Here is a 27,968-nt window from a genome sequence, read left to right as displayed (position 1 = left end):
GTGAATGAAATAAATGTTAGACAGCATCAATAAGCAAATGGAATGAAACGAAGGAAAATTTATATGCTGTATGCTTGTGAAATTAAGAGAAAGTGAAAACGTAATAGGTTGGCATGGCATTGGCATCTTTCGGTCTAGAAAGATCATGGTAGCATGTTCTGGATCCCCCAGATGTAGGGGTAGGCAAGAATTCTTGAGCTAGCATGATTGTCTCAGGAATTCTGGGAGTTGAAGTCACAAGTCATAGAAGAGTCAACTTTGCCTATCCCTTGTTCTGTCTTGCACGGAAGCTGGCTGGTAATTAGCCCCAAATTAAAACTCAAAAACCAAGGTTTCTGTTCTGTCTGGGTCATTCTGGAAGCTATGACCAACCCAAAAAGATAATCCAGACACACCGGTTGAAACCAAACACAGTTTTATAATGGTAAAGAGAAAAGAAGCCAACAGAAAATGTCCTTACAGATCAGGAAAACACTGGAACGCCAAATAGATACACGAAGGCAATTGTTCATACAGAAACACAGGATCCTTAATGCCAGACGAGGCTGTTGAGCCAACAGACACACACCTCCCACCAGTCTTCAAGGCTGCTGGGCCACGAGCCAGGAACAAAAACGCTGAGAGAAAATGCAGATAACACCAACTCCCCTTTGATAACACTCCACGCTGCCAGAATGATTCTCATGCCTTATAAACCCTTCCCTGCTGATGAGGACCACACCCAACCCCCTGGTGTTCCTCATTCAACGCTGATAATATCTACGCAGTTGATTTCTCCTTTGAGCTATGCATCTCTGCCGCTTACTAATGATAGCTTGTGTGTCATCATCCAGAGACTCCAGGGAATCACAGCTACTTGCTTGAGATAGCCCTTCCCCAGGGCTCCCAGGCCTTGTATCACCTTCACTTTCGTGACTGCTGTCTGCACTGTCTGACTGCAAAGAACTCTCCTCTCCACTCTCAGCCTCCCCCGGGCATGGAGCCAGCAGAGACGAAGCTGGTCTTTGATCTGGCTCAGGCTGAACCACAACAGTTTCAAAAGGAAAAAAAGGGTCTATTTACAAAGACCTTTGTTGAACTGCACAAACATGAACCAAAACAAAGGCTTTCAACTGCCAAAATCCAGGCACGAGGCCAACTTGATAAGATAAAGTCCCATACAGTTGCTCCTTCAGCCAAAGTTTACAAAATACTAACCCTATGAATGTCCATTACTTAGCAAGGTTTGTCAGGCAAAAACACTCTACACAGGCTCTTCTCCTCCGGAGGTACAAATGTTGGCTTTTTGCAAAGAGCACCTTCCCACTCCTCCCTCTTATATACTCCCTGGGAGTGCAGACTATACACAACTGTGCTCACTTCCTCTTTTTGAGCTTTCTTAACTGCTCTGCCTCCCCTGCATTCTTCTTACCTGTACATTCAGGATCGGGTCTCTTATCTCCTCCTCCTCCTCCTCAGACACTGGCAAATCCCCAGTTGTGGGCTGCAAATCCCCAGTTGGGAGTTCTATAGCCTCTGTAGGCTCCTCCCACCCAGACTATTCCCTCCTCCTCTGTCTCACTTAACTTCTCTGACAGCCACACAGGCCGACCATACCCAGATGGCCTCCAGTTCATCAAGATCATTGCTAGAGAGCCTGGCTGCGAGTCAACCATAACACCCCTGCCCCAGAGCATGCAGCCTGGGTAGGTTAGTATGGAGGATAATCCATTGGATTATTTCAGAGATGTGCATAAATAGGTGGGACAGAGATGATAAATATATACAGATTTTGTAGCATTCTGACAGCATATGATCTGAGTGAGTTGAAAAATGCAGGAGAACTTATGGGTCTATTTGAAGAACCCGGACTGATGAGCATTTGGAAAAGGTTACAATATATGGCTTATGCATAAATCTATTCATTTTTTCCCAAAGCAAAGGAATGAATCTAAATAGAAAAATATAATTGATTTTCTTATGATGAACAATTGAAGAATTGTCCTCTGAATCCCTTTTGGTTGTTGTACTTGAAGGGCTTCCTGGACTGCTGGTACTGTCTACCTCGGTTGCTGAATCCTCGGTCTGCTCTGAAGTTTCCTTGGTTGTATCCCCCTTGGTCCATTCATGATGAGAAGTTCTGACAATATTTTTGATAGTTGTCAAGTGTAGATTTTGGTGAAAAAATGACCATGAAAAAAAAGGGAGGGAATGTAGAACAACTTCAGGAAAAGTTCAGTATGAGCCAATATGTGTGTGTGTTGTGTATGTGTATATCTATGTGAGTAAGTGTATAAAGGTTAATGGTCTAGGGAGAATAAACTACATATTTTCTACATCTTTGGAGAATCCAGTGCTTGCTTTCTCTTACTCATTTGTCAGTTCCCCACCAGAGTTTCTGCCACATCATTTAACATTGGGGGTTGTGAATGGAGGATGATGAGCCGAGGTGGTGCAGTGGGTAGAGTGCAGTACTGCAGGTCGCTAAAGCTGACTGCTAGATCTGCAGGTCAGTGGTTCAAATCTAACCACCGGCTCAAGGTTGACTCAGCCTTCCCTCCTTCTGGAGGTGGGTAAAATGAGGATCCGGATTGTGGGGGCAATATACTGGCTCTGTTAAAAACCGTGCTATTGCAACATGTTGCAAGCCACCCTGAGTCTAAGGAGAAGGGCGGCATAAAAAAAATCAAATAGATAGTTAGATGATAGATGTTGTGGTCCAGCCTGAGTCAGATGAAAGACCAGCTGCGTCTCTGCTGGCTCCATGCCCGGGGGAGGATGAGAGCGGAGAGGAAAGTGACGAGGAAGAAAGGCCTGGGAGCCCTGGGAAGGGGCTCTCTCAAGCCAGTAGCTTGGATTCTCTGGAGTCATTGGATGACGAAGCACAAGCTATCATTAGTATGCGACAGAGACGCATAGATCAAAGGAGGAATCAATTGAAGAAATATTATCAGCGTTGAATGAGGAACACCAGGGGGTTGGGTGTGGTCCTCATCAGCAGGGAAGGGTTTATAAGGCAGGCAAACTCTTTCGGCAGCGTGGAGTGTTATCAGAGTGGAGTTGCTGTTATCTGCATTGTCTCTCAGAGTTTCTGTTCCTGGCTCGTGGCCCAGCAGTCTTGAAGACCCGTGGGAGGTGTATGTCTGTTATCTCAACAGCCTCGTCTTGGCATTAAGGATCCTGTGTTTCTGTATGAACAATTGCCTTCATGTATCTATTTGGAGTTCCAGTGTTTTCCTGATTTGTAAGGACATTTTCTGTGGGCTTCTTTTCTCTTTACCATTATAAAACTGTGTTTGGATTCTACCGGTGTGTCTGGCTTATCTTTTTGGGTTGGTCATAGCTTCCAGAGTGACCCAGACAGAACGATAGATAGATAGATAGATAGATAGATAAATAGAAAGATAAATGTAGCACTACAGTGGTTTGCCTCTTTCCTTAATTATCAGTTACAATTAGTGTTGCTGGAAGTAGAAATCCTATCCACAGCTCCTCATCTGCAAGGTGTCTCAAAGTTTGACATTTTCATCCCTACTATTTGACATCCACATGAAGCACCTCAAACTAGGGATACACAGAAGAAGCAGTCAATGTACTAACATGGAGAAAGTACAATGTCTGAGTCCAGATGGGAAGAAACAGGCACTCTATTTAATATCAAACTTGTATTCTTTCTGGCTCCCAACAACTGTGGATGACTTAACAATTAAAAGAAGAAATTACAATAAATCCAATTAAAAGGGGGGGGGGAGATAAAAGATGGCAAATACAACAGATTGGATAAAATGAAGTGAATGGTCTTGCTATCCCTCATCAAAAATCTGGGAAAACAGCCAATTTTTAACAGCTTTTCTAAACAGCAGCAGAAGAGGGGCCATCTGGATCTGGGATGGGCGATCTCATTCCAGAGGGTAGGGAAGAGGCAATGTACTTCTGCCATCCCTATAGACTGCATTGTTTAATTGAAGGAATCAGGAGCACATCAACCTTTCCAAATCAGATTGACTGGACAGATATTTAGGGAGACAGTCAGTCCCTCAAGTAACCATATTCTGTGCCATGAAGGGTTTTATAGATAGCAACCAGCACTTTGAATTACACCTAGAGGCAAACTAGCAGCCAGTGCAGCTACAAAGTAGAGGAGTGATATGGGCATATCAATGCATGTCAATCATTGCCAATGCCACTGCATCTGGATCACTTGAAGGCCCCAGCTAATAATCAAGGGCAGACCCATGTAGAGCAAAGTGACCAGAACTTGAGCAACTGCTGAAGATACTGTTTAGATGTGGCTGTTCAGGGCCTCTGGTTTGGGACATTCTCATCTTTGGTCTTATCTGAGACTAGTGAGCAATTTGGAAGTTCCCCAAGTCTCACAACTCATGCTCAAAAAGCAATTGAAAGCTGTGGCCATGAAGCCCTTTGCACAGGTTTACTTTGCATGATGGGTACAACTATTCCTCAATTGGAAAGCCTTTCAGATAGTCAGGCATACCTTAATCACCGTTGACTATTACAATGTGATCTATGTCGAGCATTCCTCAAAAAATCAACTGGAAGCTCCCCCTACTTCAAAATGCAGTGTCATCAGGCAAATAATGGACATTGCACTAATTTATCATCATTGTCCCAAAGGTGCTTTTTCAAAGACTTTGGGACAATGATGGACTATGTTTTTTTTCTTGAAGTTCTTTTGTTTCTCATCCAAAAACCATCTTCTGTTTCGACTGAATGGTTCAGAGTGGATTTATATTACTTGCAGAGATCTAGTCATTAGCATTCATTCTGGGAGTTGTTGTGGTCACTCAGGGGTTTATCTTTGACCTCAGGGTCACTGTATCAGAGTGCAAATAGATTATCTTCTGTATACAGAAGATAGGTGGTGTCATATCCTTTCCCCTCTGTTGAGAGAGGCTGTTCAGTCGTAACATTGATGGCCTCTTTGACCCACCCTTTCAACACTATTGTTTATCAATTCATTCATGCCATAGAACAGTGTTTCTCAACCTTGGCAGTTTGAAGATGTGTGGACTTCAACTCCCAGAATTCCCTAGCCAGCAACGCTGGCTGGGGAATTCTGGGAGTTGAAGTCCACTCATCTTCAAACTGCCAAGGTTGAGAAACACTGCCATAGAGCCTGCTTACATTGAGGGAACACTTGCGTCCAATTGTTTCTGCCTAGGCAATATGATTGGGCAGAGTGAGTACCATATTTTTCAGAGTATAAGACACACTGGAATATAAGAAGCACCTTAGGTTTGGGGGGAGGAAAATAGCGAAAAGAATAGGCTTATCAGGTATTCATCTAGCTAGCATCCTTAGTCTGGTCAGCTTCAGCACATTATTTTATCCCCTGGTTAACAGCTTAAAAAAACTATTCTGAGAGAGTAACAATGAAAGAGCTTACAAGCTAGTAAGAGCTGGGAACATCATTAATACCTGGAAAGAAACAGTCTGAGCAAGTAGAGCAATGGAAAAAATCCTGTAAAGACTTAGGGCTTGTAAAACATTCTTCTTTGCAGAGAGTAACAATGAAAGAGCTTGGGTACATTAATAGCACCTGGTTAGGGCTGGAAAGAAACATTTGGAGCAAGTAAAGCAATGAAATAAAACCCCTACAAAGACAGAGAGTAGAGAGTAACAATGAAAGAGCTTGCAAGCCGGTAAAAGCTGGGAACATTGTTAGCACCTGGTTGGGCTGGGGAAAAAAAGCTACATTCAGAGTATAAGAAGCACCCTAATTATCAGCCTCTTTTATGGAGGAAAAAAGTGTCTTATACACCGAAAATACAGTATATTCTAGGTCTCTTCAATTAAATGTTGTCATCTTGAGAGACGGAGGAAGTGAATTTTCTCTGTCATGGTCCCTGCACTGTGTCTGGATAGGATTTCCCCAAAGATATTTGTGACTCCTATCCTTCAAATCCTTGGGAAGTCTCTTAAGATCTGGCTGAATTCCCAGACCTGAAATTAGGATAACCATGGAACCCCTGTGTTGTGGTTGGCTCTGGCCCAGCTCCTGCCCCAAGTAATGTGGAGGTGGATGCAGGGGAAACATCAACATGTCATAGGCCTGTTTTATTGCCGCCAGAGTCAGGTAGTGCAGTTTCCTCGGACGACGAACAAGGTGGGGGTGACTTGGAAGAGGGGGGCTTGGCACACAGCCCAGGAAGCCAATCTCCATTATCTTCGGTCAATTCAGATGAGGAAGTGTTAGACCCACGCATGTGCAGAATTATGCATCAAAGAGACCAATTGAAGAAATATTACAGGAGATAAGAGAGGCCACCTGTGTTTGGGTGGGGCTTCAGTAATTAGAGCTGCTGATATAAATAGCAGTGTGCTGGCTTGGCCGTTGTGGAAGATTATCTGATCGTTGTTCTTCAGGACCGTGCCTTGCTGTTTCCGGACTTTGTTGATTTTTCACGACTTTGAAACCAAAGCAGAGCAAAGTGTGTGTGTTTCACTTTGTGGAAGAAGAAGGGCTGTGACATTCCTTCACAGCTGCTAGCTAAGTACTGAAGGACTAATTAAGGGGATTGTACAGACTACCAGGTTGTTTTGGGACGAGTGCTCTTTGCAATACAAAAAGGGTGCTTTGTTTCTTTTGAATTTTTGTGATAAAGAACATTGTTTTTGAACTTTCAAGTGTGTGTGTGTCTGAAATTTGTACCCTTGAATTTTCGGGAGACTCATACCATAGAGTCCGGCAGAACACCCTGGCATTTTTTTCCTGTATGTTATTTACATTTGTTTCAGAAGTTATGCTATTTTTGCAAGTATTTATTTAAAATATTTGTAAGTTTTCCAGATCTTCTGGAGTCAGGTGGCCTTGCAATCCAATAAATGAATGAACAATAAATTGGTGTAGCAAGTGGTTTTCTTTCTTAAAGAAATTAATGTCACAGCATGAGTTTCTTAGGTTTATTATTTTTTTATACTTTTTTTGCACTCTGCATAACATGGCTTAACCCAAATGGTGAACAAAATATAGAGTATATATAATTGCATAGATGATATCATTGAAATGATGCTGTTAAATCTCAGATTATTTCATATAGACATTGTAATATGGGGAACGGATTTGCTGCCAGCCTTTGTATTCTGAAAGCTGTGAACCCAGGAATAGGGGAAAAAAATGACCTTTCTTCGTACGGAAACATTTTTCATTGCTGTGGGCTTTTGTGTATCACATCTTCCACAATATAATTAAAAACATATAATAAGAGTTCAGGAAGTAAGAATCCAAGATCGTGACAGATACAAAGAAATGTGGGAAAAAGTAGTCATGGTGTAAAATCTAATGGTTCTGATGTGGATTGCTTGGTAATATCTAATGGTTCTGATGTGGATTGTACAACTTGAAAGACAAAATATTCCAGGATACAAGTCTTATCATCTAGATGCTCTTCTGTTGTAATGGGACGTAACTGGACAACCATTTGTCCAGTTGTATTGTAAAGGAACTTGACAACCATTTGTCTGAAATGATATAGGGTCTCCTGCTCAAGCAGAGGTTGGACTAGAACAGGGGTCCCCAACCACCGGGCCGCGGACCAGTACTGGGCCGCGGGGCATGTTGCACCGGTCCGTGGAGTCAGCAGCTGCCGGCCCTCATGCCGCCACCCCCTCCCTCCAGTGCTTCGCCTCCCGCCGGGCAAGAGGCCTCAGGAGGCAGGTTCTGCCGGCCACAGGACGATGGACGGGACAGAGGGGTGGGAAGGACCAAGAGGCTCAAGCCTCTTTTGGCTTCTGCTGCAGGGCGCTTTTGCGTTTTTGGCTGGGGAGAGGCAGGAGGGCCAGCCTGACCCCCTCTCTCCAGCGCTTAGCTCCCGCTGGGCAAGAGGGCTTGGGAGACAGGTTCTGCCAGCCATAGAGCGATGGCGGTAAAGAGGGGTGGGGAGGACCAGCACCCCCATGCTTAATCCCGCCCCCAACCACACCCCTTTCCGCTCCCACCGGGCCATAGAAAAATTGTCTTGCTGAAACTGGTCCCTGGTGGAAAAAACGTTGGGGACCACTGGACTAGAAGACCTCCAAGATCCTTTCCAACTCTGTCATTCTATGATCTATCATTGCGCTTCATAACTAACAGCAAACCACTAATGTTGCTAGCTTCCCAAGGCAACCAGACAGGAAACACAACAAGATTGCCTATTTTACTGTTTCTTCACATGTCTCTGTATATATCCGCAAACAGTATTTCTATGTTCATGAACTTATTTTTCAGAAAGCCAAGTTTTAGCATAAATCTGTTAGTTTGGAGGTTAGTTCCAGAATGCAGCCAAGGAACTAAGGTGATTACCTAAATATATTGTATCCTAGTGAGTCTGGATAGTGGAATAAGTAGATGCAGCAACCGATTCTTTTTAGAAGTGGAATTTATTTTTAGAAATGTAAAAAAGAAGCCACAGTTTATTTATTTTATTAATTAGACATTTATACCACCCTTCTTGAAGCGACTCAGGGCGGCACACAACATGTGTATAAATGCAGACAATATATGTGAAGAAATCTAATTATTTTTTTAGAAAAAAAATTCTAAAAAACCCCATGTACAGTCATCCACATTCATCCAACTCAATCGTACACAACATTGACCAGAGACAATCTTGTCGTTCACATCCCCAATGCCCACCAGCAAAGGTAGGTCTTCAGAGCTTTACGAAAGACCAGGAGGGAAGGGGTGGTATGTATCTCTGGAGGGAGTTTGTTCCAGAGGACCAGGGCTTCCACAGAGAAGGCTATTCCCTTAGGCCCCACCAGACGACATTGTCTGGCCGACAGGACCCGGAGAAGGCTGACACTGTGGGACCTAACTGGCCACTGGGATGCATGAGACACAAAAAGGTCCCATAGGTAGTCTGGTCCTAAGCCATATAGGGCTTTGTAGGTCATAACCAGCTCTTTGAATTGTACCCACAGACCAATTGGCAACCAATGCCACTCACAGAGTGATGTTGAAATGTGAGCAGACCTTGGGAACCCCACAATAGCTTGTGCGGCTGCATTTTGCACAATTTGCAGTCTGCGAACACTCTTCAAAGGCAGCCCCATGTAGACAACACTGCATTAATCGAACCTCAAGGTGATAATGGTGTGAGTGACTGTGAGAAGTGACTCCCTATCCAAATAGGGCTGCAACTGGCGCACAAGGCATACCCATGCAAATGCCCCTCTCGCCACAGCCGAGAGATGGTCTTCTAAGCTCAGCTGTGGATTGAGAAGGATGCCCAAGTTGCGGACCCTCTCTGAGGGGGGTAAGAACTCCCCTTCCCAGGTGATGGATGCACAGATGGACAGTTAACTCAGAGAAAGGTACTTGGTATGAGAAATGAGTTGAGGGAGAAAAATGAATGAAAAATGCTATTGCAGTGATTCTTTTGGAGTACAGCTGTTGGATGAGAAAAATAAACAATCATGAAATTCTCCATATCAATTTGGAAATCCTCTTAACATCAAAAATTTGACTGCAAAATTCCTGGTTGAAAGGGTTTATTTAAATATGTCTAGGAAGCAGCAAGCTGGGAAGACTGACCTGGATATCACTGGGAATTTTGTTCAGAATGCCGAATCAAACTCTCCTTTCCAAGTAGAAATTAATCCTTTGAAATCAAGAAGATTTGAGAGGACATGCAAAACAATGGTGTAAAGCAGTATCAGCAGTATGTTAATATATAACTATGTTGATGATGACAGAAATATTGGAAGAGGTATTAAACTTTAGCTGAGCTAAAACTGCCTCTTTAAAAATGCCAAATTTTATTAGGTCAAATCAAGATCACAACTTAGTGTTTGAATTATTGAAAAGCATAAATTAGGAAAATTGCCTGGTGGTGATAACAATCTTATTTGATAAACGTTTCTGCAAAACTCAAAAGATTATATAAAGATTTGGTCTGTTATGCAGAACTGTGGGTGCATATTCATGTGTATTTTTTTATTGATGTATACAAGTGGCTCAAATTTCATTTCATTTCATTTATTCGATTTGTATGCCGCCCCTCTCTGGAGACCCAGAGCGGCTCACAACACAAAACATGATACAAATCCAACAATAAAAAGGCAATTTAAAAACCTACGTATAAAAAACAATCATACGTCTCAGACAATTTGCAGTGTAACTTTAGACTTTTTCTACTTGGAATTCTTATAGATTTTTTTCTACCTTCTGAGAAAGAATGACAAGCAAATGTGGTCCCTGAGAATTGTTTAGATTCACAGAGATATGTAGAAAAGCATTTAAGAGGATCAGCTGACATATAGCTCAACTTGTTGACAAGGTCTGTCTGTCCTTCCTGTTTTGGAAACACAACAATATTTTCTTCACCTGCAAAGTTGAAGTGCTTCAAGGGCAGACATTATTCAGGATGTTCCATTCCAGTATTTGGCTCCTAGAAAATGGAAAATGGAATGAGATAAAGAAATCTGAAATGGGGTGGTATTAAGCTGAATCTAACAGCATATTTTTAAGTAGGTAGAATATGAGTAATATGTGGGGCTTTTTAAATCTATTCCAAAATACTCAGGTATTCCAAAACACTCAGGTATCATTTGTTTGAGTCATTTGCAAAGCATTTGAAAGATTCATAACATATATCAAAAACCAGCTAATTTTCATGATTGAAGATTAACATATGTGTCCTGGGACACATATATTACAGAGTCCATTCTGGGTTGAACACCAGGACCAGAGGTTTTGTCTTCTGAGATTTCATAGACTTGCAAAAGTCTATCTTTAGGTAACTTCTCTCTAGCAGAGCGTCAAAGGAGTGCTGATTTACCACCAGCCTATCAAATATTTAGAAAGCAAGGACTGGACAGCGAAAGCAAATGATATCTAATGACTTAAAAGCCAGCCATAAACACACCCCAATCGACACCTAAAAAGCCACTTGCAACAGGCACTATGAATACCACGCACAGAACAGCATATGCTCTGCTTGAGAGAATTCCTTGAAGATGGGCTCTAGCATGAGTCAGAAAGACAAAACTGTTTACCGACCTAGATTCTACCCTATCTAGTTTTGTTGGTGATTTCATTAGTCTTTTATCACAATACAAAAGGGATGGCCCATTAATCAGAGACGATATATTTTTGGATACTCTGCCAATCGACTGAAAATTTGTGTCATGGAAATTATTGTTGTAGCTGCCGTGGAAGACTATATTACCTAGATTTACTAGACCAGGCAGTGATATGATAATTTTTTAACACTTCAGTACCTGAAAATTGACAAAACGTCTTGTAAATCTGAAAGTGAATGATTTATCAGCTATTGTTACTTTAGATTATTTTCAGTTTGTAATTCTTGAGGATGTAGCCAAGATGCATGGTTGACAGGAAGGCTACCACATGCTTACTTAAGCCTTGCCTCTCAGTTCATACCATGGTGGCGGGGGGGGGGGATTCTGATTAAAACAAGCATTAAGCATCTCTCTGTTTTGGGGTGTATATGCTCTATCATAAAATGCAGTACTTTTTACCAAACATATTCAATGTAGAAACTATCCCGTGACTTGGGAGTCATGTGCTATTATAGACCAATCTCAAATGCTCCATTTCTAGGAAAATGATCAAAAGCATGGTGACTTTGCATAGTGGCGTTGCATCTCCAAATGTATCTGAATAATATTGATTTTTCTAGTTCTTTTTCATTTCTGTCATGTTATGATATCGAAATGATAGTACATTGGATGCTTTGCTGATGATCAATAGCCCTGATTTTTTTTGTCTCTCTCAATAGTTCTTAGTATTATAGATCATATTACTCTACTGAACTACCTACCAAAAGTTGGTCTTCCTGATATTTTTTCAACCCTTAAAGTTTTGATCTGTTTTCGCACTGAGGCCCATCTGATCTTCCATACTGTTCAATATCTATATAAAGATACTGAGTAACTTTATTGTTCCTTCCCAATCATGAAGCAGTCAGTACCTATGAATATCACTTAGCTCTGATAATGGCTACATTGAGAACAAGCAGTTGAAATTAAATTCAATAAAGATGGAGGTAAAACTGTAAAAACTCAATTGTTTTGACTGGAATTGCATTCAGACCCTGGAATGAACAAATTTGCAATCTGGAAGTGCTTCTTGATTCTTAAATTCCACAGAGTTCACAAGTCTATTTGAGGCATTGGTACTATATTTGGAGCATTCATAGTATAGTCCAAATAGTGGCTCATTTTGTTGGAGATCTTGTTCTTTTGCTACAGTACAACATTTAAATAAATAAATGTCTATCATCTGCATTTCTATAATTATCTGGTTTGGTTCTGCAACTCAACAACCCAGACACAGACTTCAGAGAACAATTAGAACTGCATAAAAAACAATTACTACCAAACTGTCTTCCACTGAAGACCTGTATACTGCATGAGTCAAAATGAGGGCTGTGACCCCTCTTATCCTGAACACAAACTGTTTCAACTCCTACCCTAAAAACAACGCTGCATACCAGAACTAGACACAAGAAGAGTTTTCCACGAATACTATCACTCTGCTAACAATAATTCCCTCAACTCTGTCAAACTATTCTCTGTCTGCATTACTATTACTATTAATTGTCTCATCATTCCTATCATCCGTCTCCTCCCATTTATGATTTATGATTGCATGACTTTGTTGTTTAGATCCTTACAATTTATATTGACTGTTTCCTAATATGATTTGATTGCTTATTTGTATCCCATTACTATCATTAAGTGTTGTACTTTATGATTCTTGATGAATGTATCTTTTCTTTTTATGTACCCTGACAGCATATGCACCAAAGACAAATTCCTTCTGTGTCCAATCACACTTGGCCAATAAAGAATTCTTATTCTAATCTAAGAAAGAGATGGCCCTTTACTATGAGAAGTATTTTTGCCCAGTTACACCCAGTGTTACACGTGGGTCTCTTTATAGATGCCCCCACGACCTTTTTGGAATTTGAGAGAGGGCTTCCTCTGCTTTGCTTCTGGCGTCCAGAACACATTATCTCCATATTTGTGTTTGGCTTTCATTTTCTCAGAGTTTAGGAAATTTGTACAGATATATCTATTTACAAGTCATTTACTGTAAGTTACTTGACTTATTATGTTATGCTATGTTTTTAATACTGTTGTTCATCTTGAGCGCCTTCTAGAATAGTAAAAAATGATAAATGAAATAATCCTATTATCATGGTTAATTATTTTGTATGAAGGGAATTTGTGGGTTGTGTTTTTGTTTGCAATATTGAACTTTTCCCATCCAAATGAAATCTCTGTTGCAATAAAAGTTCCATATATCTTAATGAGATTTTCACATTAAGACTTACACAGATTTGTTTGTAATAATAAAAATGCAAACATTTCAGTGTTCTACTTCTATATTTTAGGAGCAGTTACAAATAATTAATGTATATATTTCAATTGCATTTCAGATTTTGGAATAATAATAATAATAATAATAATAATAATAATAATAATAATAATAATAATAATAATAATAATAATAATATTTATATGCCGCCCCTCTCCGCAGACTGATTTTTAAAATTATCTATGACTTTTGTTTAGGGTTTTTTTGGGGGTGTCTTAGTTGACAACAGTCAAAACAGGAAATAAATTCACCAGAACAAACATTAAATGTCAAAGTTGTTTCCATTGCAAGATGAAAAGTAATAAGGGAATAACATATGGTTGTAGCATGCTTCGTCTCTATAAGCAGTTTTCTCTACAAAGAAGTGATTTCAACATGCATTTATATTAAGCTTTGGAGGCAAATCTTAATTCGGTCTTATTCAAACTGACAACTTCAAAATGTGTTGGGGACAGCAATTCCAAGAAAATCCAGCCAACTGTCTTCATTTGATTGGAAGGGGAAATGTGGTTTATTAAGAATCCTGCTATGTAATAAATTTTTCATTCCTCTTTAACAGCATGTGCATTTTTTAGCTTAGTAACAAAGCCCCCATCATATTATTCTTTATAAATATTCAAAAGAAACTAAAAATCAGAGACATGTTTCAAAACAATATAAATATTGAATTTGTGAACTTCCTCCTTTTTTGTTCTATAGCCAATTTGCGGTATCTATTAATGTAAACCTTAAAAGTCATGTTCTCAATATTTATATTTGCCTTGCTGCATAATGTGTAATATATGTGGAAGTCATTCTTGCTTGAATTTAGTTAAATTTCTCTTTTGCATATACACTGTTATTACCATGTGCACTTTGAACATTGCCTCCCCATCCCAAATATGGGCAGCAAACCAGCAGCTACTCTTTACAAAATTGTAAATATGCTGCTTCCTTTCTTACAAAATGAATGGGGTTCCTCCCTTTCTATCCAATCTCAGCAGTGAATTGTACATCACACTGGGTTTCTCTTGTCTTCTCAATGGAGAGACTATTTACCAAGTTCCCTGCCTCTCATCTCCCAGCTGTTTTCAATGATAAAATCTGCAACTTCCTATTTTAAAAAAAGTATACAAAAGTATACTACTGATGGCATTTACCCTCAGTGAGGTTGGTCAAAATGCATTCAAATCTACCCCCAAAATTTTGGAAATATGAATATAAAATCTTACTATCATATGGACATGGACCATGTTGTGGACTTGCATCATTATAAAGAAATTCTGGTACAAAATTTGGAACTGTTTAGAGGAAATTACTGAACAGAAAATAACTATGAAACCAGAAATATTTCTTCTGGGAATACTGGACCTCAAAATTGAGAAAAAATATTATTATATTATATTACATATATTTACTGCAGCTAGAATAAGCCTTGCACAATGCTGTAAACAAAGGGATACAACAACTGAAAATACAATAATTAAGAAAAGTCTTGACTTTGCTGAAATTTGGAACAAATTCTATGTTTTGCTTGAAAAGAGAAAGCAAAATAAATCAGTAAATAATTAACGTAGTAGTGTAAATATGATGATTTTCAACCATATTAAAATGGAATAGTTATATTAATGAAAAATAAATATGTTAATGAAAAATATTATATAAGTATGTTAATGAAAAATATTATATAAGAATGAATTTATTGTTGGTATAAGTTGCTGTTTTATAACCCTAGAGGTTATGTAGTATAATTGTATGGTATGGTATTGTACTGTACTGTATTGTTTTGCTTTGTTTTGTTTATTTTTTGTATATGTGCCTCTTTTGTTGTTTTTAAATGTAAATAATTCAAAAAAAATATTTTTTAAAAAAAATCTGAGGAAAATCCCAGGAATAATATTTTGCTAGCATGAAGTTCTTACTGGCTTTGCTTTTGTCATAGTATGTACCAATTCTTTCAGGACTTTAAACATGACAGATTAATTGACTCCTTCATTTTAAAAGTCCAGTAATGAAATTATAATTAGTAACTAATTTATCTTATTCAGTTTAATAGATTGATGGTATATAGGACAATCAAATAATAATCAGATGACAATTTATTGGAAATCTAACAGAGGGAATATTTAATGTTAATGACACACAAGGCCATCAAACAATCAGTTAATAATCTAATAATATTTTACAATCTCATTCAATTTAATGAGAAAAAGGCAAAGTGAGTTCAAACGAAAACCAAAGATGAAAAGGATTTTGAGAAGTGATTCTATTTAATACAGCATATGCAGATATCAAATGGATTTTGGAGTGGGGGAGACAAAGTATTCGGAAATATAAGACTACTAGATAACATGACCCATTGGTTCATCATTTCAGAAATATTTCTTTAATGGAGCAACAGAATGACCATAGCTAAGTGCAAAAGCAGTTGGAACAGGTACAATTGGCAGCTTCATGCTGGCTTCCTCATTGAGTTTCATTGGATGAAGATCACAAGGAGCATGGGAAATTTATCTTCCTTCCCTCCTTCCTTTCCACCCTCCCTCCCTTCTTGTGGGAAGCTCACAGGGGTTATGTCAATGGAGAAGACAGTGGGAAGTTCCAAGGCCAGCAGGAAAGTGTGTGTCAGCGTTCCAAATAGCATCTGAATATGGGAATGGCACAGGCTGGGAAGGATCCACAGCTGTTCCTTTCCCCCTAAAAGAATGTGTTAGATGTTTTCTAGTCCAATCTACTGCTCAAACAGGAAGCCCTAAACCAGTGATGGTGAACCCTTTTTCCCCACACACATGCTTGCCAACACCCATAATTTGATGCCCCCCCATGCATCACCCCTTGCACATGAGTGCATGGGCCCCCTCTCTCCCACTGCCCCATAAGTTCACCATCACAGCCCTATACCATTTCATATAAAGTATTGTCCAATCTCTTCTTAAAAACTGTCCAATCTCTTCTTAAAAACCTCCAGTGCTGGAGAATTCACAACTTCTAGAGGCCAGTTGTTCCACTTATTAATTGTTCTAACTGTTAGGAAATTTATCCTTAATTCTAGATTGCTTCTCTCCTTGATTAGTTTCCACCCATTGCTTCTTGTCCTGCCTCGAGGTGCTTTGGATAATAAGTTGACTATCCTCTCTGTTAAATCCTTGCTGGAATGAAGGACTGCAATCTGGAGTAAGTAACGATTCTTTATTAAACAGGAGGTAACGGTTCACAGAACAGAACAAGACAAAACATGGCAGCTATATATATCCCGGGCTGCCAGGCTGAGCCAACCAATCACCTTGCAGTATTTTCCCGCCCAAGGAATGTGGGGCGGGTACAAGGCCTAACTGTCCTCTGGACACAACACTCTCCTTTGTGGTTGGTCTGTTCTCCTTTCTCTTCCTAAGAGGCACATAAATCTCTGTTTCTGTGTTGATGAGGAATTGGGAAACTCTCATGAAAAATTGAAAATGAAGATCACTTGATCAGAATAGGAGCATAGCCAATAGTACTGAAGCTGTCACAATTTCTCCAAATTTCATTCTCTCAGGAGCCATGAATCCTGAATTTTAGACTCTTTCTGTAAATTAATTAAATTAATTAAATTAATTAAGGGCTGTGCATAAGTGTACTAGTGTGCCTTCCATCCCCTGTCCAATTGTCTCTCCTTTATCTCCTTTATCTTTTCTTCCTTTCATATATCTTCTCCTCTATTTTTATATCTTCTCCTCTATCTTATATATATATATATATATATATATATATATATATATATATATATATATATATATATATATATATATATATATTACTACTTGTCTATTCTCTTCAATGTGTATTGTGTATTGGACAAAATAAATAAATAAAATAAAAATAAATAAATAAATTAGTCCATTTGAAATACCTTAATCCATAAGGCAACCTCTTCCAATCATGTGATACAACATATAGCATTGGGTGAAAAGTGATGGCCACAGAATAATAATGACAAAAAAAAGCAAGATAACATTAATACTATGTTTTTGCTAATGAGTATGAGTGGCCTTTGACAATTGGAAACACAATGTTGTCAGGTGACATATGAGGTAATCCCAGGGCCTCTGTAAAGTATGGAAAGAAACATTTTTATGGAAAATAAAGAATTCATTGAATTGGGGATAGTCAAGGCCACAACATTTACATTATTACAGAAAACATCAATAAATAATCTTGAAAGCTGACTTCTTTATAAAAGGAAAAACATAATAGCTCTTATAATGCTAGAAATGTTTTTAGAAGAGTAATCTTTTAAAGTTAAGCTTTTATGAAAAAATAGGAAAACTCATCACTACACATCTACAGATTTTTAATGGTGGCTTAGAATTTGACAGATAAATGGCTAGGACATCAAATCAACTCTGTTTTCATTTCTGAATGGCAGAATGGGATCACATGGCTTAGCTGACAGGATTTATAGCTTATAAATGTATAGTTCCAGAAAAAGTAGGCATTTCATTAAAATAGCTATGAGCTTTTGGACTGAAAGCCTACTCAGGACACAGTATTTCATTAAAACATTTAGAAATGTTGGCTTCTCTGTCTACAGTTTGGGTGGAAAATTTCTGAAAAGCCATTTGTTCCAGTTAAATAAAGTTTCAGATAAAATGATTCTGGCTGTGCTTTACAATTACTTCTTCAGTAAAATAAATAAGATAGTCTGTAAATAGAAACTCAAAAAACTCAAATCCTATGGCATCTCAGGATTCCTCCACAGCTGGATTACTGCATTCCTGTCAAACAGGCAACAAGTTGTCACAATTGGAAGCGCCATTTCCACCCCTGTCCCTGTTAAAAGTGGTGTACTAGGACCTACTCTATTCATTCTCTACATCAACGACCTCTGCTGTCATATCACAAGCAACTGTGTTCTTTTCACCAATGATGTAAAACTTTTCAACACCACGGACAACACATCTCTTCTCCAAAAAGACCTCGACTTTGTCTCAGATTGGTCTAACACCTGGCAACTTCAAATATCAACCAGCAAATGCTCTACCCTCCACATCGGCAAAAAGAATCTGAACCTCATATATAAACTGAATAAACAAAATCTCTCAGCCAACCCCCACTTAGTAAAATACCTTGGAATACTAATATCAAATGACCTAAGTGCCAAAGCCCACTGCAACAATATCGCCAAAAAGGCTTCTACAATTGTTAACCTGATCCTATGCAGCTTCTGCTCCAGCAATCTCACACTACTCATCAGAGCCTACAAAACTTTTGCCAGACCCATCCTTGAATACAGCTAATCTGTCTGGAACCCATACCACATCTCAGGCATCAACACCTTCGAAAATGTCCAAAGATACTTCACCAGAAGAGCCCTTCACTCCTCCACTCGAAACAGAATACCCTACAAAAGTAGACTAACAATCCTGGGTCTAGAAAGCTTAGAACTATGATATCTCAAACATGATCTAAGATCATATGCTGCAACATTCTACTTGTCAATGACTACTTCAGCTTCAATCGCAACAATACAAGAGCACGCAACAGATTCAAACTTAATATTAACCGCTCCAAACTTGACTGTAAAAAAATATGACTTTAGCAATCGAGTTGTTGGAGTGTAGAACTCATTATCTGACTCAGTAGTGTCAACCCCTAACCCCAATGTTTTTCCCTTAGACTATCCACGATTGACCTCTCCAGGTTCCTAAGAGGTCAGTAAGGGGCGTGCACTAGTGTACCTTCCATCCCCTGTCCAATTGTCTCTCCTTTATCTCCTTTACCTTTTCATATATCTTCTCTATTTTTATATCTTTTCTTCTATCCTTTTCTTTATATATACAGTATTACTACATGTCTATTATCTTCAATGTATTGTGTATTGGACAAAATAAACAAACAAACAAACAAACAAATAAATAAATAAAATTTATATGTACACACAAAAAGATATCTATGATTCAACTTTCACTAAAAGGTACATGAACAGTTGTAATTTGGAACATTCTGTATATGCAAAGAAAACATTGTAAAAGAATCATGATTCTATCTTATCTCAATTAATTTTTCCACTATACAAATATCCTTCTATTACCTTTCTTTCCTCTTCTATCTTTGTTATTAGTTCAGCTCCAAATGTTTTAAACTTTTTCTACTTCAGAAGTATCAAGATGAGAATAATTCAATCATTTTCAGTTTCTTCAAACAACTGGGACTTTATTGGGTTTCTGCAAAGGCATCTAATTTGTTTTTGACATAGACACACAGCCAACATTTATCTTAATTAGCAATATTGTTTGGAAAGATAATTTATTGCTGACAATTATCAATGAATCTATAAGCCAGCAAGTAAGATGACAATTATCTATTTCACAGGATTGGAAAAAAAATGTATCTTTCAAAGCTCTTGATTGTTCCTTTGATTTGCCTCCTTGGAGTAAGTGTTTGAAAAAAATACCAATTTTTATATTATAATACTTCTGTACTTATAATTTTTGTTTTGTTTAATACATTTTAAAGTCAATCTAATTTGCAGCTTTGCGGAAAATTAAATTGTCATGTTTTATTTATCTCATCTTTGGTTGTGTAAAAGATCAAGATCTTTCTGTTGGATTTATGAAGACAGTTTTGTTAATTCTTAATGAAGAATTGAAGATTTTTTTAACCATTAAGACTAGCACAGTACAACAGAAATTGGACAACACTATGTTGTGTAACACATCACTGGATAATTGTCAAAACAGAAGAATTATCCTCTTCCTAAAGTCCATAATGTTGGTCTACACAAAGATTTAAACTCAGATTTTTATTAATCAATTATTTTGACTTAAAATCATATTTATGGTATTTGTGAATTTTAGTAAATTCTTGGTATGTGGTAGAAGCAATTTATCATTTATAAGTTTCATTTATATTTTAATAGTCAATTCTTTCCTAATATATTTCATTATTTTGTTTTTTAAAGTGTAAAAATATACTGCTCAAAAAATATAAAGGGAACAATAAAATAACACATCCTAGTTCCTAGATGAAATATTCTCATTGAATACTTTGTTATGTATAAAGTTGAATGTGCACAACAGCATGTGAAATTGATTGTCAATCATGGTTGCTTTCTAAGTGGACTGTTTGATTTCACAGAAGTTTGATCTTTCTTGGAGTTATATTGTGATTAAGTGTTCCCTTTCTCTTTTTGAGCACTGTATTTTGTTCAATCCTAAATATGAAATAACAGAGCATCAGTTAGATATTATTGGATCTCTCTTTTATTTTATTTTATTTTATTTTATTCAATGCTTCTATTTTTTCAATCAGTTTAAGATGGAACTGTGAAATCTTAATGTAGGCAAAATAAATATAGTGCAGTTGCAAGTCTAAAGGAACAAGTGGGATCATGGTCATTGCAGAACAATTTTTACAACAAATAGTGATGAATGCCACCAAAGTTCAATGTGATTGCCACGTCTTTTGATCACCTTTCCCATTTGTTATCTCTTTTTGATGTTACTATTAGATTAAAGCCGCCCCGAGTTTTCGGAGAGGGGCGGCATACAAATCCAAATAATAAATAAAATAAATAATAAATAAATAAAATAAAGAAGCTGAATTTGTTTTGGAAAAAGACACTCATTTAATTTCATAGAAAAACTCCATCTCATCCTCCTCTTCTGTGATTGAATCTGATTACAAGATAATTTGGTGGCTATTTCAGCACCATACATAATTTCATGTCTGTTACAAATCTCTTGCACCAATCAGTTGTTTTGATTTAGCTATTATTATTTGCTTTATTACACAGTATAATAAAATACTGTTATCCCCTTTCATCTTGCTAGGATTTGTTTTCAAGCACTCCCTAAAATAAATTCATCCTTAAAATACTTTTGACCCTTTATCAGTGACAGTCCTACTTTAATATTATCAGTGGATGTGGCATTAATGCTCTTTCATAATATTCTTCTGATCTGAAGTTACAGCAGGATAATAATAAGTCTTTAATTCCTCTTCCCTAAATCCATATTTATTTTTAAAAAGGTAATTTTTTTTCACAAAAGGAAGGCAAATTGAAATTTCTTTCAAAGAGAGCATAATGAAGCTTTTAAGAAAACAATTCAAAAGATCCAGTATCTTAAATCACTATTTACCCGAATTTTTTTCATTCTATATAATTTGATAAGTAGAAATCAGTCCCCAAGTCTTTCTCTTTTGAAATTGAATCGCTTTTTTAAAAATGGGACATTTATGATATTATTTGCATTTCTTTGTGTTCTTCGAATCTTTCAATAAATTTCAGACGGTAGGGAAAGCAAGTAGAATGCTTGGCTGCATAGTTAGAGGTATAACAAGCAGGAAGAGGGAGATTGTGATCCCGCTGTATAGAGCACTGGTGAGACCACATTTGAAATACTGTGTTGAAGTTCTGGAGACCTCACCTACAAAAAGATATCAATAAAATTGAACGGGTCCAAAGACGGGCTACAAAAACAGTGGAATGTCTTAAGCATAAAACTTATCAGGAAAGATTTAATGAATTCAATCTCTATAGTCTGGAGGACAGAAGGGAAAGGGGCAACATGTTAAAGGGTCAAATAAGGTTCAGGAGAGAAGTGTTTTTAATAGGAAAGTGAACACAAGAACAATCTGAGGTTAGTTGGGGGAAAGATAAGAAGTAACGTGAGAAAACATTATTGCAGGAGAGGTGGAGTAATGACACGGACACAAGAGCTGGATTTAATTGGGTCATTTTTATTAAATTAAATTAGCATAATTTATTAAAATAAATTAGCATAAAATTAGCATAAACATCTATGACCCAAACAATGGACCTGCAGGGTCAAACAATTGCTTCTAGGGCGGAAAAGTTACGTCACATAAACTTCCTGGGCAACTTATGGGCGTAGCTCGATGCTAGTCCAGGTGAGGGACCCCTCCCTCACCTGAGACCCTGCCATGCACTTGCATGAGGGGGGCACGCCGGCTAACCCCTAACAGGGGACTTAAAGGTGCGTGACCCAAAGACAGGTTCCCCCCAACTGCTCAGGTCGCTTCCACCACAAGCTTGGAGAGAACCTGTCAATCATCCCCAAAGATGCCCAAGGGAGAACACGCAGTTGCTAGACCACCACCCAGTTTTCCGCCCCTAACCTGCCACGGAGCGGGGGTCAGATCTCTATCTTGGCCCCCCGACTCCCCCCTCTAGCTGCGCCAGCTCACGCAGAGACCGCTGCAGGTCCTGTAGGAAAATGGCGTTCCCCTGTTCTGACAGGTGAACGCCATCAGCCTGGTAAAGCCACGGCCGATCTACAGTGATGAGGGGATGGGCCACTAAACCCCACCTAGTTCCCTAACTATCCGTCCCAGGGCCTTATTCACTCTACGCCTGACCCGGTGAATGGCCCTAAGGGAAAGGGCGTCCCTCCACACAATCCTTGGGAGGATCTCTGACCACACCACTTGCGTGGTGGGCCACACATTGCGAAGCCGTCGTAGGTCTTCGCTCGCCTGGATGATCAGCGGTAGACCCCCAAGCAGGCACAGGTCATTGCCACCAAGGTACAAGACCAGCCATCTGGGCGCAGCCACAGGATGCCGCCCGCCCAGCAAAGACGGTAGGAGGCCCTCCCACCGCATACCTCTGCGGCCCATCCAAACGACCGTGACCCACCGTCCCAATGACAACTGGGTCCCGATAGCGCTTCTGGCTGCTGAGCGGCCGGCCCAAAAAATCATGCTGTGGCCACACAGCAGCGCCGTCTGTTTCGCGTTGGCATGGGGACCTGCAAGAGGACACACACAGAGAGGTTACCTAGCCTGAGCCCTGCCTAGAATCATCAGCGGGCCTAACATAACCCAAATATGCCGCTGACCGCCAGCGGCCAATCTCCCGAATCCGATGGGCCGGGAAACCAGAAAGTGCCGCGCTAGTGGCGCCGCCGATACGGAACGAATGCGTTCCATAACCGGTGGGATCCATGCCTACCTGGGCCATTGCCCTGGACACTAACACCCAAAATTGGTAATGGGTCAGGGGGGGTACCGTCCCAATGCCTAAAAAGGTACCCTTGCCCGGACCCTCGCAAGCTACAATAAAGCTGTAGGGCGGCCACCGGACACACTGACTGGTCGGCGGCCGCACTAAGCTGGATACTAACCCCTCTGTGCAGCTGATCCGTCTTAGAATGCCTGATGACAAGGGATACCCCCCCCTGCCTAAAGGCCAGATCAGCATACTGGAAGGCGCGGAGCGACGTGTCAGCATGAGACGATGCCATGGCCTCACTGACCCTGAGGGCCCCAAAAAACATGACACAAGTCGCTGCCCTAAAAAGACGGGCCTCATACAAGGAGGCACACAGACTGTCAAAAGCCCCATTAATCAAGGACAGCTGCTGAACCGTTAGAGCCCAACGAGTGTCACCAGGGGCCCCCCCTTGCTCCCTCATCCAGCCCTCCAGCATCTTCCGGATGCGGAAGTCACCTGAAAAATCCGCAACCCCCCCGCCTTGGACAAAAAGGCGAGGCCGGCTAACCGGGACCTAATAGTCCTAACTGACAGGCCACGCTGCCTAAGCTGGACACAAAACTCTGCCAGGTGCTCAACAGGGGCAGGCCAACTAAGGGGGTAACCCCTACCCTGCCTGAAATCCCCAAACTCCTTACCTGCACGCTGGCATGCCCTGAGGGTGCCGGGCGCTACAGATAGGGAGATTGCCCTGGATGCCTCGTCTCTCCACCGCTTGGGAACCCCCCCAGACTCCAAAGGTGGCCGGGGAACACCTCCAAAGACTCTCGGGCCCACGGGGCCAGGGTCCGAAACCTGGACAACTGACCACGGGACAAGGCGTCAGCGACCCCGTTATCCAACCCGGGGACATGCCTAGCCAAAAACAACGTGTTTAGGGACAAGGACCTGTGCACAAAATGGCAGACAAGCCGCATGACCCTGTCGCTCTTAGAGGACAGGGCGTTCACAACATGGACAACCGCTAGGTTGTCGCACCAAAAATGCACAGTCTTGTCCCTAAACTGCTCCCCCCAAAGCTCTAAGGCCACTATCAAGGGGAAGAGCTCTAAGAAAGTCAGGTCCTTAACCAGAGAAGAGGCACTCCATTCCGGAGGCCACGCCGACCAGCACCACTGGTCACCTAACACTACCCCAAAACCGCAAGTCCCCGCAGCATCGGAGCAGAGCTGCAACTCAGCTTCCAAAAGAAGCTCGTGCCTCCAAAAAGACAGGCCATTAAACCTGTCCAAGGACTCCCGCCACACGTGGAGGTCAGCCCTGACCCCCGCGCAGAGGCGGGTACGATGATGGGGCAAACGTAGCCCCTTCATCGCGTTGTACAATCTCCTTGAAAAAGCCCTGCCTGGAACCACCACCCGACAGGCAAAATTGAGTATCCCCGCTAGTTCCTGGAGCTGCCAGAGAGTGACCTCATCGAGCTTTCCTTTAATTTTAAGTAACTTATCGAGGGGCAATCTAGAAGATTGCTCCTCCGAGTCCAATTCAATACCGAGGAAGGTAATCCTGGTGGCGGGGCCTTCAGTCTTCTCAGAGGCTAAAGGCACCCCTAGCTGAGCACAAAGGGCTTCGAAGTCCCGCATTAGAGCAAAACATTGCTCCGAACGCGCAGGCCCCGCCAACAAGAAATCATCAAGGTAGTGAACGACCGAGCCCAGACCACTGTGCCTACTGAGCGCCCATTCCAAGAAGGTACTAAAACTCTCAAAAAGAGAGCACGAGACAGAGCAACCCATGGGTAAAGCTCTGTCCATGTAATAACCTCCCTCAAAATGGAAGCCCAACAACTCAAAGTCGTCTGGGTGTATGGGGAGGAGCCAGAATGTGGACTTAATGTTGCATTTACCCATAAGGGCTCCCACCCCACACTTCCTAACCATAGCCACGGCAGCATCAAAGGATGCATACCGGACTGAACAAAGCTCGTCAGGAATGCAGTCATTCACTGACTCCCCTTTTGGAAAAGACAAATGGTGAATCAACCTAAATTCACCATTCGCCTTTTTGGGGACCACACCTAGGGGGGACACCCTAAGATTCGGGAAGGGCGGCTCCAGGAAGTGCCCAAGGACCCTGCCCTTGGCCACCTCCTTCCGAATCTTTTCTCTAACAATGTCTTCATGTCCCACAACCGACCTGAGGTTGTCGGACATGAAGGCCTTCCTAACCCCCACGTAACCCCGGACTTTGTTTGTTGATTTTTCACGACTTTGAAACCAAAGCAGAGCAAAGTGTGTGTGTGTTTCACTTCGTGGAAGAAGGAGGGCTGTGACGTTTCTTCACAGCTGCAAGCAAAGTACTTAAGGACTGATTAAGGGGATTGTACAGACTACCAGGTTGTTTTGGGACGAGTGCTCTTTGCAATACAAAAAGAGTGCTTAGTTTATTTTGAATTTTGTGATAAAGAACATTGTTTTGAATTTTCAAATGTGTGTGTGTCTGAAATTTGTACCCTTGAATTTTCAGGAGGCTCATACCAGAGAGCCCGGCAGAACATTGACCAATAAAGAATTCTATTCTATTCTAATATGAAATACGCATTCACAGATGTTAAACTCATGGCATCACATTGCCGTCCTGTGATGTATCACAATGTTGTTTCCTTTCACAGAGCTGGGGTGGGAGTGAACGTTTGTGTGACACATCTGATCTGTGGTCTGCCAGTTTTACACCTCTTATTAATCAATTGATTATTAATAATTATAAAGTAAAGCAGGACCCCTTCTTTTTGACTTTCTAGCTGGGAATCAAGATGGAAGATGGAGTTCTACTCCAACAGCATTGCGTCCAATGCTTGCCTGTGACATCTGAATTCAGACAGACAGATGTAGTGGAAAAAGACTGGCATCTCTGTAAACAAGGCTGTGATTTTCTTGTGAGCATTGTAATGAAATTAAGCTTTTGTTATAGGGCTGGTTGATTCTGTCTGGGTGATTATATCCAGACATAATACTCAAGATAGTGAATGCAACACATGAAGGGCTGCCTGACTTGATTCTCACCAACCCTTCATTTCTTCTGACAGGGCTGTTAAGGCAGATAAGAAGAGAAGTTGAATGTGTTAAATCCATTCCTATGCCAGGCTTTCTCTTTCAGAATGTGTGACAGTTTATGAAAATCAGATGAGGCCTCAAATGGCAGAGCACTAAAAAAAAAAAAGATCATAGAAGAAAGCAATCACAAACTATTTCCGTAACGCTGCCAATAAAACTCCATGGAATCAAAAATTGGCGACTGACTTGAAAATGTCTTTTCTTTTTTCCTGAAACAATACCATATGTATTTTAAACCATCAGCACTGGAAAAAAACAATTAAAAGAGAGGCTAACAAAGGGCACTGTTTGTATTGCACTGTGGCCCCTGCAAGAAAAATTCAATTATGCAGAATTTTCATGAGAGAATTGCATTCAATAGCCAGTTGAGAATGTGAGAAGATTAAATGCTTATTCTCAAAGCAGTAAATGCCTGGACAGTTTGATAATAAAAATGAAGGCACATTGTTCTAATGCTAGGAAAAGTAGTAAAAATAATTGGCTATAGGAAAACAGCAAAACCAAACAATGCTATCTATATTTCACCTACAAGGTAATACTGTGGTTTAATTGGGGCTAAGGAATAGAGAAACAGACTAAGTGCAAATGTTATTTTTGGCACCAGCTCTCCAAACACTGACAGGAAAGTAAGTTCCACTAAATGCAATGTGTTTTACTTCTGTGTAAACACATATAAAGATGGAACTCGTGATTTTCATTTAATATTGCTGCTTTCCTTCCAAAGAGCAAGAATGTATATGTATAAAAATGCAAATGTCAGTGTCATAAGGCACTGGGTGATATGGTGCTATTGTAACCTCAAATATCCCTTACCTCATAAACATATTGTAAAGATTGGATGAGAGTACTTAAATATACCTTCCTGAACTCTTGAACAATGTAGGATATAATGTTGCAGTTGTGCATGAGTAATGAAGAAACAAAATGTTAAAAAGTGCATTTACCGTATGTAGTTACTTACCAAGCACATCTAAATTATGGTAAAGTAACCAAAATATCTTTACAATCCTCAAAGCATGCTCTTTTTTTGCCTCTCGGCCCAACCCAGTGCCATTCCCAAGGCAGTTAACTTATCCATAGCCGACAAATTATATTCTGTATGTGTCACATGTTTTTGCTGAATTTGAAAATTAAGGGAGACTAGAATAGATTTATTACGGCCTTATTCAGGCCTCACCAGCTAGCCATACCCTCACTGGGACTTGAACTTGCAGCCTTTTGCCTTGTAAGGCAGAGAATTAACCTCTAGGCTACAGTATCCAATCCCTTCAGCTCTGCACCAGGGAAGGGTAGTAGAGGCTACAGTAGAAGGTTACAGTAGATGTTACCTCTAGGCTACAGTACACACACACACACACACACACACACACACACACACATTTTATGTGCATGTGTGTGCCTATGCACACACTTCCATGTATGAGCAGGTGAGTTGCAGAAGGCCGATTGACCCTACCAAAGGTGGATGCCATAGACAGCAAAATTAGGTTCTATAAAAAGAGAACTATTGAAAGTTGTTATATTTTTATGGCTAAATTTGGGTAGAAACTCAGTTTGCAGTAGTTAAGGCACCAGGAGACAATACGTTCTTGCATTAGGCACAAAACCA

The sequence above is a fragment of the Erythrolamprus reginae genome, chromosome 5 (assembly GCF_031021105.1).
Source record: "Erythrolamprus reginae isolate rEryReg1 chromosome 5, rEryReg1.hap1, whole genome shotgun sequence".
Taxonomy (NCBI): Eukaryota; Metazoa; Chordata; class Lepidosauria; order Squamata; family Dipsadidae; genus Erythrolamprus; species Erythrolamprus reginae.
Note: the sequence above shows the minus strand (reverse complement) of the source record.